Source organism: Triticum dicoccoides, chromosome 6A, assembly GCF_002162155.2.
Source record: "Triticum dicoccoides isolate Atlit2015 ecotype Zavitan chromosome 6A, WEW_v2.0, whole genome shotgun sequence".
NCBI lineage: Eukaryota > Viridiplantae > Streptophyta > Magnoliopsida > Poales > Poaceae > Triticum > Triticum dicoccoides.
Window position 1 is genome coordinate 457,550,304 of NC_041390.1, and position 10,944 is coordinate 457,561,247.

The window sequence follows — 10,944 nt, forward strand, 5'->3', positions numbered from 1 at the left end:
ACTTCTCCCATGTCCTCAGGAACAAACGTAACTACTCACAAAGCATATTCATGTTCATAATCAAAGGGGTATTAATATGCATATAGGATCTGAACATATGATCTTCCACCAAATAAACCAACTAGCATCAACTACAAGGAGTAATCAACACTACTAGCAACCCACAGGTACCAATCCCAGACTTAGAGACAAAAATTGGATACAAGAGATGAACTAGGGTTTGAGAGGAGATGGTGCTGGTGAAGATGTTGATGGAGATTAACCCCCTCCCAATGAGAGGATCGTTGGTGATGACGATGGCGATGAGTTCCCCCTCCCGGAGGGAAGTTTCCGCGGCAGAACAGCTCCGCGAGAGCCCTAGATTGGTTCCGCCAAGGTTTCGCCTCGTGGCGGCAGAGTCTCGTCCCGAAAGCTTGCTTATGATTTTTTTCTCATCGAAGGACTCCATATAGCAGAAGATGGGCATAGGAGGGCCACCAGGGGGCCCACGAGGTAGGGGGGCGCGCCCAGGGGGGTAGGGTCGCCCCCCACCCTCGTGACCAGGGTGTGGCCCCCCTCTCGAACTTCTTGCGCTCAGTATTTTTTATATATTCTAAAAATGACTTCCATGAAGTTTCAGGACTTTTGGAGTTGTGCAGAATAGGTCTATAATATTTGCTCCTTTTCCAGCCCAGAATCCCAGCTGCCGGCATTCTCCCTCTTTATGTAAACCTTGTAAAATAAGAGAGAATAGGCATAAGTATTGTGACATAATGTGTAATAACAACCCATAATGCAATAAATATCGATATAAAAGCATGATGCAAAATGGACGTATCAACTCCCCCAAGCTTAGACCTCGCTTGTCCTCAAGCGAAAGCCGAAATTGAAAAATATGTCCACATGTTTAGAGATAGAGGTGTCAATAAAAATAAAATACGGACATGAGGGCATCATGATCATTCTTAGAACAGCAACTTATATAATTCTTGTCATATGATCTCTTATGCTAGAGTAACAATTCAATCACAATTTCAAGTATGAATCATAAACTTTATTAAAAACTAACAAACTATAATCTCAGTCATTGGAGCAATTGCAATTTATCATAATATAGGAAAGAGTCAATATAAGAGCTTTTCAGCAAGTCCAGATACTCAACTATCATATAGTCTTTCACAATTGCTAACACTCACGCAATACTTGTGGGTATGGAGTTTTAATCGGACACAGAGAAAGATAGGGGCTTATAGTTTTGCCTCCCAATGTTTTACCTCAAGGGTAATGTCAAAAATAATAGTTCATGAAAACTCACATCCAATTAGCCATATATACTAGGATCTTTCCAACATGTCGTGCTTGCCAAAAGATAAAATGTAAAAAAGAAGGGTGAAGATCACCATGACTCTTATGTAAGGTAGGAGATAAAAGTAAAAGATAGGCCCTTCGCAGAGGGAAGCAGAGGTTGTCATGCGCTTTTATGGTTGGATGCACAAAATCTTAATGCGAAAGAACGTCACTTTATATTGCCACTTGTGATATGGACCTTTATTATGCAGTCCGTCACTTTTATTTCTTCCGTATCACACGATCATATAAAGCTTATTTTCTCCCACACTAATAAGTCATACATATTCAGAGGGCAATTTTTATTGCTTGCACCGATGACAACTTACTTGAGGGATCTTACTCAATCCATAGGTAGGTATGGTGGACTCTCATGGCAAAACTGGTTTAAGGGTGTTTGGAAGCACAAGTAGTATCTCTACTTGGTGCAAAGAATTTGGCTAGCATGAGGGGGAAAGGCAAGCTCAATCATGTTGGATGATCCATGACAATATAATTTATCTCGAATGTAAGAAAACATAACCCATTACGTTGTCTTCCTTGTCCAACGTCAACTCTTTAGCATGTCATATTTTAATGAGTGCACACAATCATAAAAGATGTCCAACATAGTGTATTTATATGTGAAGACCTCTCTTTCTTTATTACTTCCTATTAATTGTAACGATGACCAAAACTATGTTTGTCAACTCTCAACAACTTTTATTCATCATACTCTTTCTATGTGATCTCATTACTCTCCATAGGATCCATATGATCTCTTTGTTTCTTTTTATTTCTTCTCTTTTCTTTTATTCACTCAATATCATGGCAAAATAATCAAGCCCTTGACTCAACACTAATCTTTATTATATATAGCTCACGGACTCGATTACATAGAAGGATCATAAAGTAAAACTCACAACTAGATCATACTAAAAACTTTTATTCTACTAGATCAAAATATTATCAACAGGATTGAACTAAGAAAAACGGTAAAGATAAAAGTGATGGTGATATCATACCGGGGCACTCCCCCAAGCTTGGCAGTTACCAAGGGGAGTGCCCATACCCATGTGATTATATCTCCTTTTTCGGGGATGGTGATGTGATATTCTTGGCGATGATGCCCCTCAGGATACGATTCTCCTCCTCGAGCTTATTGACTTGCTGCTTAAGGTCCATTATTTCCTTTCAAAGTTTTCCTGTAACAGCCAAAGCTCCCTGCACCCAAGGGTGTTACATAGCTGCGGGAGAACAAGTGACACTCTTTTTCATATTCTCATAAGAAAAAAATCTAACATTGGAAGGGATAACCGAGTTTGGGATAGCCGAGCTCTGCAGTTCCCCCATTGTGAATCCAGCTCGGAAGCGAGAAGTGACTTCTTGATCCTCCTCCATGGCATCTATCCTCTTCAAATCAGTCTCCATCTCTTCCTCCGTTGCTGGCCCAAAGTGGTCAACATTTTTGTTTGTCATTGATCTCAATGCCGGATGAGACACTCGGCTCTCCCCGACTGACTCTTGCGAAGACATCTTGCTCTAATCTGCAGCAGCAACAGCTCGAAACAAGAACAGGGGATTTTTGCATGATACTATGGTAAAAACTTTCGAGAGATTATATAATGAATTTTTATCGACCAAAATACGTAACGTGCAAGAAAACGGAGTCCAGAGAGCACACGAGGTGCCCACGAGGCAGGGGGCGCGCCCGCCACCCTCGTGGAGCCCTCGTGTCCTTCCCGGACTGCTTCTTATTTTTCTATTTTTCTAAATATTCCAAAACGGAGAAAAATTGCCATTAGAACTGTTTTGGAGTCGGTTTACTTACCGTATCACATACCTATTCCTTTTCGGAGTCTGAAACATTCCGGAAAGTGTCCCTTATGTATTCCTTCGGGGTTACAGTTTCAATAATATTGGTTTCAACATTTATAGGATTACCTAGGATATAATGTTTGATTCTTTGACCGTTTACCACCTTCGGATTTGTGCCTTCGAAGTTGTTGATTTTTATGGCACCGGAATGATAGACCTCCTCGATAACGTAAGGACCTTCCCATTTAGAAAGAAGCTTTCCTGCAAAAAATCTTAAACGGGAGTTGTATAGCAATACATAATCACCTACATTAAATTCACGCTTTTGTATCCTTTTGTCATGCCATCTTTTAACCTTTTCTTTAAACAATTTGGCATTCTCATAGGCTTGGGTTCTCCATTCATCGAGTGAGCTAATGTCAAATAACCTTTTCTCACCGGCAAGTTTGAAATCATAATTGAGCTCTTTAATAGCCCAATAAGCCTTATATTCTAGCTCAAGAGGCAAATGACATGCTTTACCATAAACCATTTTATACTAAGACATACCCATATGATTTTTATATGCAGTTCTATAGGCCCATAATGCATCATCAAGTTTCTTGGACCAATTCTTTCTAGATCTATTAACAGTCTTTTGCAAAATTAATTTAAGCTCTCTGTTGCTCAATTCTACTTGACCACTAGACTGTGGGTGATAAGAAGATGCAATTCTATGATTAACATCATACTTAGCAAGCATTTTACGGAAAGCACCATGAATAAAATGTGAACCACCATCAGTCATTAAATACCTAGGGACTCCAAACCTCAGAAAAATAACTTCTTTAAGCATCTTAATATAGGTGTTATGATCAGCACTACTAGTTGGAATAGCTTCTACCCACTTAGTAACGTAATCAACATCAACTAAAATATGTGTATATCCATTAGAGGAAGGAAACGGCCCCATATAATCAAAGCCCCAAACATCAAATGGTTCAATAACAAGTGAATAATTCATAGGCATTTCTTGATGTCTACTAATATTACCAATTCTTTGACATTCATCACAAGACAAGACAAACTTACGGGCATCCTTGAAGAGAGTAGGCCAATAAAAACCAGATTGCAATACCTTGTGTGCAGTTCTATCTCCAGCGTGGTGTCCTCCATAAGCTTTGGAATGACACTTGCATAGGATCTGTTCCTGTTCATGCTCAGGTACACAGCTTATAATGACACCATCTGCTCCTTCTTTATAGAGATGTGGGTCATCCCAAAAGTAATGTCTTAAATCATAGAAAAACTTTTTCTTTTGCTGGTATGTGAAACTAGGTGGTATAAATTTATCAACAATATAATTAGCATAATCAGCATACCATGGAGCAGTATGAAAAGCATTTATGACATTTAATTGTTCATCGGGAAAGCTATCATCAATAGGTAGTGGGTCATCAAGAACATTTTCTAACCTAGACAAGTTGTCTGCAATGAGGTTCTCAGCTCCCTTCCTATCAATAATATGCAAATCAAATTCTTGTAGCAAGAGAACCCATCTAATAAGTCCAGGTTTAGCATCTTTCTTTTCCATAAGATATTTAATAGCAGCATGATCAGTGTGAATAGTTACTTTAGAATCAACAATATAAGGTCTGAACTTATCACAAGCAAATACAACTGCTAAGAATTCTTTTTCAGTTGTAGCATAATTTCTCTGGGCATTATCTAGAGTTTTACTAGCATATTGAATAACATTTAATTTCTTATCAACTATTTGCCCTAGAACAGCACCTACAACATAATCACTAGCATCACACATAATTTCAAAAGGTAAATTCCAATCAGGTGGCTGAACAATAGGTGCAGAGATTAATGCTTTCTTGAGTATTTCAAAGGCTTCTACACAATCATAATCAAAGACGAATGGTATATCTTTTTGTAATAAATTAGTCAAAGGCTGAGAAATTTTTGAGAAGTCCTTAATGAACCTCCTATAAAAACCGGCATGACCAAGGAAATTTCTTATACCTTTGATGTCCTTGGGACACGACATCTTTTCAATAGCATCAACTTTAGCTTTATCAACTTCAATGCCCCTTTCAGAAATTTTGTGCCCCAAGACAATACCTTCATTAACCATAAAGTGGCATTTCTCCCAATTCAAGACAAGGTTAGTTTCTTCACATCTCTAGAAAACTCGATCAAGGTTGCTTAAGCAATCATCAAAAGAGGATCCATAAATGGAGAAATCATCCATGAATACCTCACATATCTTTTCACAAAAGTCAAAAAATATAGCCATCATGCATCTTTGAAAGGTAGCAGGTGCATTACATAAACCAAAAGGCATACGTCTATAAGCAAAAGTATCAAAAGGGCAAGTAAAAGTGGTCTTAGATTGATCATTAGCTGATACAGGTATTTGAGAGAAACCAGAATAACCATCTAGAAAGCAAAAATGTGTATGTTTGGATAATCTTTCTAGCATTTGATCAATAAAAGGTAAGGGGTAATGATATTTTTTAGTAGCCTTATTTAATTTGCGGAAATCGATTACCATCCTATAACCTGTAATATTTTTTTGCGGAATCAATTAATCTTTAACATTAGGAACGACAGTAATACCTCCCTTCTTAGGAACACAATGGACAGGACTTACCCACTGACTATCAGCAACCAATTACCATCCTATAACCTGTAATAATTCTTTGCGGAATCAATTCATCTTTATCATTAGGAACGACAGTAATACCTCCCTTCTTAGGAACACAATGCACAAGACTTACCCACTGACTATCAGCAACGGGATAAATTATACCTGCCTCAAGGAGCTTTAGTATTTCTTTTCTTACCACTTCTTTCATCTTATGATTCAGCCGTCGTTGATGATCAATAACTGGTTTGGCATCTTTTTCCAAATTTATTTTGTGTTGACATAGAGTGGGTCTAATGCCCTTAAGATCATCAAGAGTATATCCAATAGCAGCATGGTGCTTCTTCAGAGTTTTCAATTCTTCCTCCTTCTCTGGAAGGTTAGCACTAATATAATAGGATATATCTTCTTTTCATCAAGATAAGCATATTTAAGAGTATCAGGCAATGGTTTAAGCTCAAACACAGGATCACCCTTGGGTGGAGGAGGATCCCCTAAGATTTCAACAGGCAAATTGTGTTTCAGAATATGTCCTTGTTTAAAGAACACTTCATCTATTTCCCTTCTTTCATTCATATACATATCATTTTCATGGTCTAGCAAATATTGTTCTAAAGGATCACTAGGAGGTACGACAATAGAAGCAAGACCAATAATTTCATCTTTACTAGGCAATTCTTCTTCACGGTGTTGTCTACGAATTTAGAAAAGTTGAACTCATGAGACATATCACCTAAACCAATAGTAATAACATGCTTTTTGCAGTCTATCCTAGCATTAACAGTGTTTAAGAAGGGTCTAGCAAATATAATGGGGCAAAAGCTATCTTGTGGGGAACCAAGAACAAGAAAATCAGCAGGATATTTAGTTTTCCCACACAAGACTTCAATATCTCTAACAATCCCAATTGGTGAAATAGTATCTCTACTGGCAAGTTTAATTGTGACATCAATATCTTCTAACTTAGGGGTGCAATATCATGCATAATCTCGTTGTACAAGTCAATAGGTATTGCACTAGCACTAGCACCCATATCACACAAGCCATGATAACAATGATCTCCTATTTTAACAGAAATAACAGGCATGCCTACTACATGTCTATGTTTATCTTTAGCACAAGGTTTAGCAATTCTAGCAGTTTCATCACAAAAATAAATAACATGCCCATCAATATTATCAGCCAAGAGATCCTTAACAATAGCAATATTAGGTTCAACTTTAACTTGCTCAGGAGGTGTATAGGTTCTAATATTGCTTTTATGAACCACAGTTGAAGCTTTAGCATGATCTTTTATCCTAACAGGAAAAGGTGGTTTCTCAACATAAGCAGTAGGAATAATAGGATCATTATAAGTGACAGTCTTTTCTTCAACTTTAATAGGTGCAGCTACTTTTACTTTTATGGGAGGATGATATTTAAACCACTTCTCTTTAGGGAGATCAATATGAGTAGCAAAAGAATCACAGAAAGAAGCTACTATTTCAGAGTCAAGTCCATATTTAGTGCTAAATATACGGAAAACATCTGTATCCATAAAAGATTTAACACCATCAAACTTAGGTGTCATACCTGACTCCTTACCTTCGTCGAGATCCCAATCTTCAGAGTTGCGTTTAATTCTTTCCAATAAATCCCATTTGAATTCAATAGTCTTCATCATAAAAGAGCCAGCACGAGAAGTATCGAGCATGGTGCGCTTGTTATCAGAAAGCCGAGCATAAACATTTTGAATAATCATTTCTCTTGAGAGCTCATGATTGGGGCATGAATATAACATTGACTTAAGCATCCCCCAAGCTTGAGCGATGCTTTCTCCTTCGTGAGGCCAAAAATTATATATATAATTACGATCACGATGAACAAGATGCATAGGATAAAACTTCTGATAATTTCTTGAGAGAGGCCAGGATTTATGAGGATTTCTATTCATTGAGAGAGGGGTTCATCGAGTCGAAGATCAAAGGATAAACAAAATGAAGAAGCTTAGAGGCCCAAATATAATTTGCCTCGTACCGCGGAGATCCGGCCGTGTGAATGGCCTTCTGATAATTTCTTGAGAGAGGCCGGGATTTATGAGGATTTCTATTTATTGATTAAGAATGCTAGCCTCATCGACTTCGTCCGTGACCAACGTCCACAGTATCTCTTACTCACAAATACTTTTGTTCAAAACTTCTACTTTTTCCCTAAAGAGTCACCTCCTTCAGTAGAGTTTCATTTATATGACGTTGTGAAGAAAATGCCATTATCTGAATTTTGCGCAGTCTGCAACATACCTCCTAATGGTATCTTAGAGGAACCACCTCGTAAAGAGTTGGAACCATTTATTAACCTTATCTCTATGGGAGAAACCAGGAAGGTTTCTGATGCAATAATCACTAGCATACATTTTCCTGTGTTACGCTATTTTGCTTTATTTGCTAGTTGATGCTTGATTGGTCGTGGGAACTGTGGGAACCTTAGTGTTCCTGATATTATTATTCTGTTCCATGGTTTATACCGCGACAACACTGTCAGTATGGGCGGAATTATTTCTAGGCGGTTGAGTCTGAGTCGTACTAAAGGCCCCATCTTTGGAGGCATTTATGCTTCTCGCCTTGCTGCACACTTTAACATAGCTATTAGGCATTATGAGAAAGAAGAAAAATTGCTGCCTAATGCTTATCTAGACTATAAGAGCATGATAGCTCATGATTTTCTTGTTAAGGACAGGAATGGAGAGCTCAAATATAAGTTATACTTTGATAAACATTATCCTGAAACTATTATGTTGCCTGCTCCTTCTTTGTTTAATTTTGTAGAACCCTACCTCGTTACGTGGGCTGCCATCCAAGCTTACAAGAATCCTGTACCAGCCCCGGAACAGGAGCCACAAGATGAGCCTCCACGACAATCTGTTTATTCTTGGGGGTCCAGAGATGACTGTCAGCTAGTGGCAGTCAGAGTCTTCTTCTTCATCACAGTATGATCCCAACTATTCTTCGTCGCAGTACGACCCCAGCTACACCTATGGGTATCCGCCAGGCTATCCCTGGCAATAGACCAACTTAGGCCAAAAGCCTAAGCTTGGGGGAGTACGTATTTCTCACCGACATTACATTTATGTTCACACACACTCATTGCTAGATGTCGGTGATCATACTCTTTCACTGTAATATCCATGCTAGTTTATTTTCTTTTTCCTGCTTTCTTCTTGTGTGTTTGTTAAACGTTAAGAAAAACAAAAAAAATTAGTTGTAGTTTACTTTTCTGTTGTAGTAGTAGTAATAAAAAAAAGAAAACCCAAAAATATTTCCCGTTCTTCGTTTGCTTGTTGGGAGCTTTCCCGTGTAAATAGTTTTTATTTCTTCTCTTTCCTTTGGGGGCCAGTAGGAGAAGACCATGATTAAATTGTTGAAGTGGCTCTTATATGCATTATTGTTGATTTAACCCAGAGCCCATATTGCCTTGTCTTCTCCTGTTTATGGAATGCTCGCAGATTCCAGCTTAGTCCAATGCGCGTACACTCTTATTATTATTCACAGTTTCACACCGTTCGGTCGTGCAAGTGAAAGGCAATTATGATGATATATGATGGGCTGAATGAGATGAGAAAAGCTGGTATGAACTCGACCTCTTTTGTTTTTGTAAACATGATGAGTCCCTTGTTCTTGATTCAGCTTATTATGAATAAACATGTTTGCAATGACAATTAGAGATCATAGTTGCTTGTGCCATGCTTGATGAGCTATGAGTTATAATGATTTACCTTGTGTGCCAACATGCTATTGCGATGATTATGATGTGGTATGATGGGGTGGTATCCTCCTTTGAATGATTTAAGTGACTTGACTTGGCACATGTTCACGCATGTAGTTGAAACAAAATCAACATAACCTTCACGATATTTATGTTCATGGTGGATTATATCCTACTCATGCTTGCATCCAATGTTTATTAATTTTAATGCATGTACATGGCTGTTGTCGCTCTCTAGTTGGTCGCTTCCCAGTCTTTTGCTAGCCTTCACTTGTACTAAGCGGGAATACTGCTTGTGCATCCAATCCCTTAAACCCCAAAGTTATTCCAGATGAGTCCACCATACCTTCCTATATGCGGTATCTACCTGCCGTTCCAAGTAAATTTGTATGTGCCAAACTCTAAACCTTCAAATAAACACTCTGTTTTGTATGCTCGAATAGCTCATGTATCAACCAAGGTTGTCCTTATCTTCCGTGTTAGGCGGGTTATTCTCAAGAGGAGTGGACTCCGCTCCTCACTCACGAGAAAATGGCTGGTCACCGGGATGCCCAGTCCCATGCTTTATGCAAACTAAATCTCCGTCGTATATACTTTTCCAAACACTTTTGCCCTTGTTTTGGACTTTAACTTGTATGATTTGAATGGAACTAACCCGGACTGACGCTGTTTTCAGCAGAATTGCCATGGTGTTGTTTTATGTGCAGAAAACAAATATTCTCGGAATGACCTGAAACTCCACGGAACATCTTAGAAAAAATAATAAAAAATCCTCGCAAAAGATGAAGACCAGGGGGCCCACACCCTGTCCACGAGGGTGTGGGCGCGCCCCCTTACCTCGTGGGCCCCCTGATGCCCTCCGACGCCAACTCCAACTCTATATATTTGCTTTCGGAGAGAAAAAAATCAGAGAGAAGAAATCATCGCGTTTTACGATACGGAGCCGCCACCAAGCCCTAAAACCTCTCGGGAGGGCTGATCTGGAGTCCGTTCGGGGCTCCGGAGAGGGGGATTCGTCGTCGTCGTCATCATCAACCATCCTCCATCACCAATTTCATGATGCTCACCGCCGTGCGTGAGTAATTCCATCATAGGCTTGCTGGACGGTGATGGGTTGGATGAGATTTATCATGTAATCGAGTTAGTTTTGTTAGGGTTTGATCCCTAGTATCCACTATGTTCTGAGATTGATGTTGCTATGACTTTGCTATGCTTAATGCTTGTCACTAGGGCCCGAGTGCCATGATTTCAGATCTGAACCTATTATGTTTTCATGAATATATGTGAGTTCTTGATCCTATCTTGCAAGTCTATAGTCACCTACTATGTGTTATGATCCGGCACCCCCGAAGTGACAATAATCGGGACCACTCCCGGTGATGACCATAGTTTGAGGAGTTCATGTATTCACTATGTGCTAATGCTTTGTTTCGGTTCTCTATTAA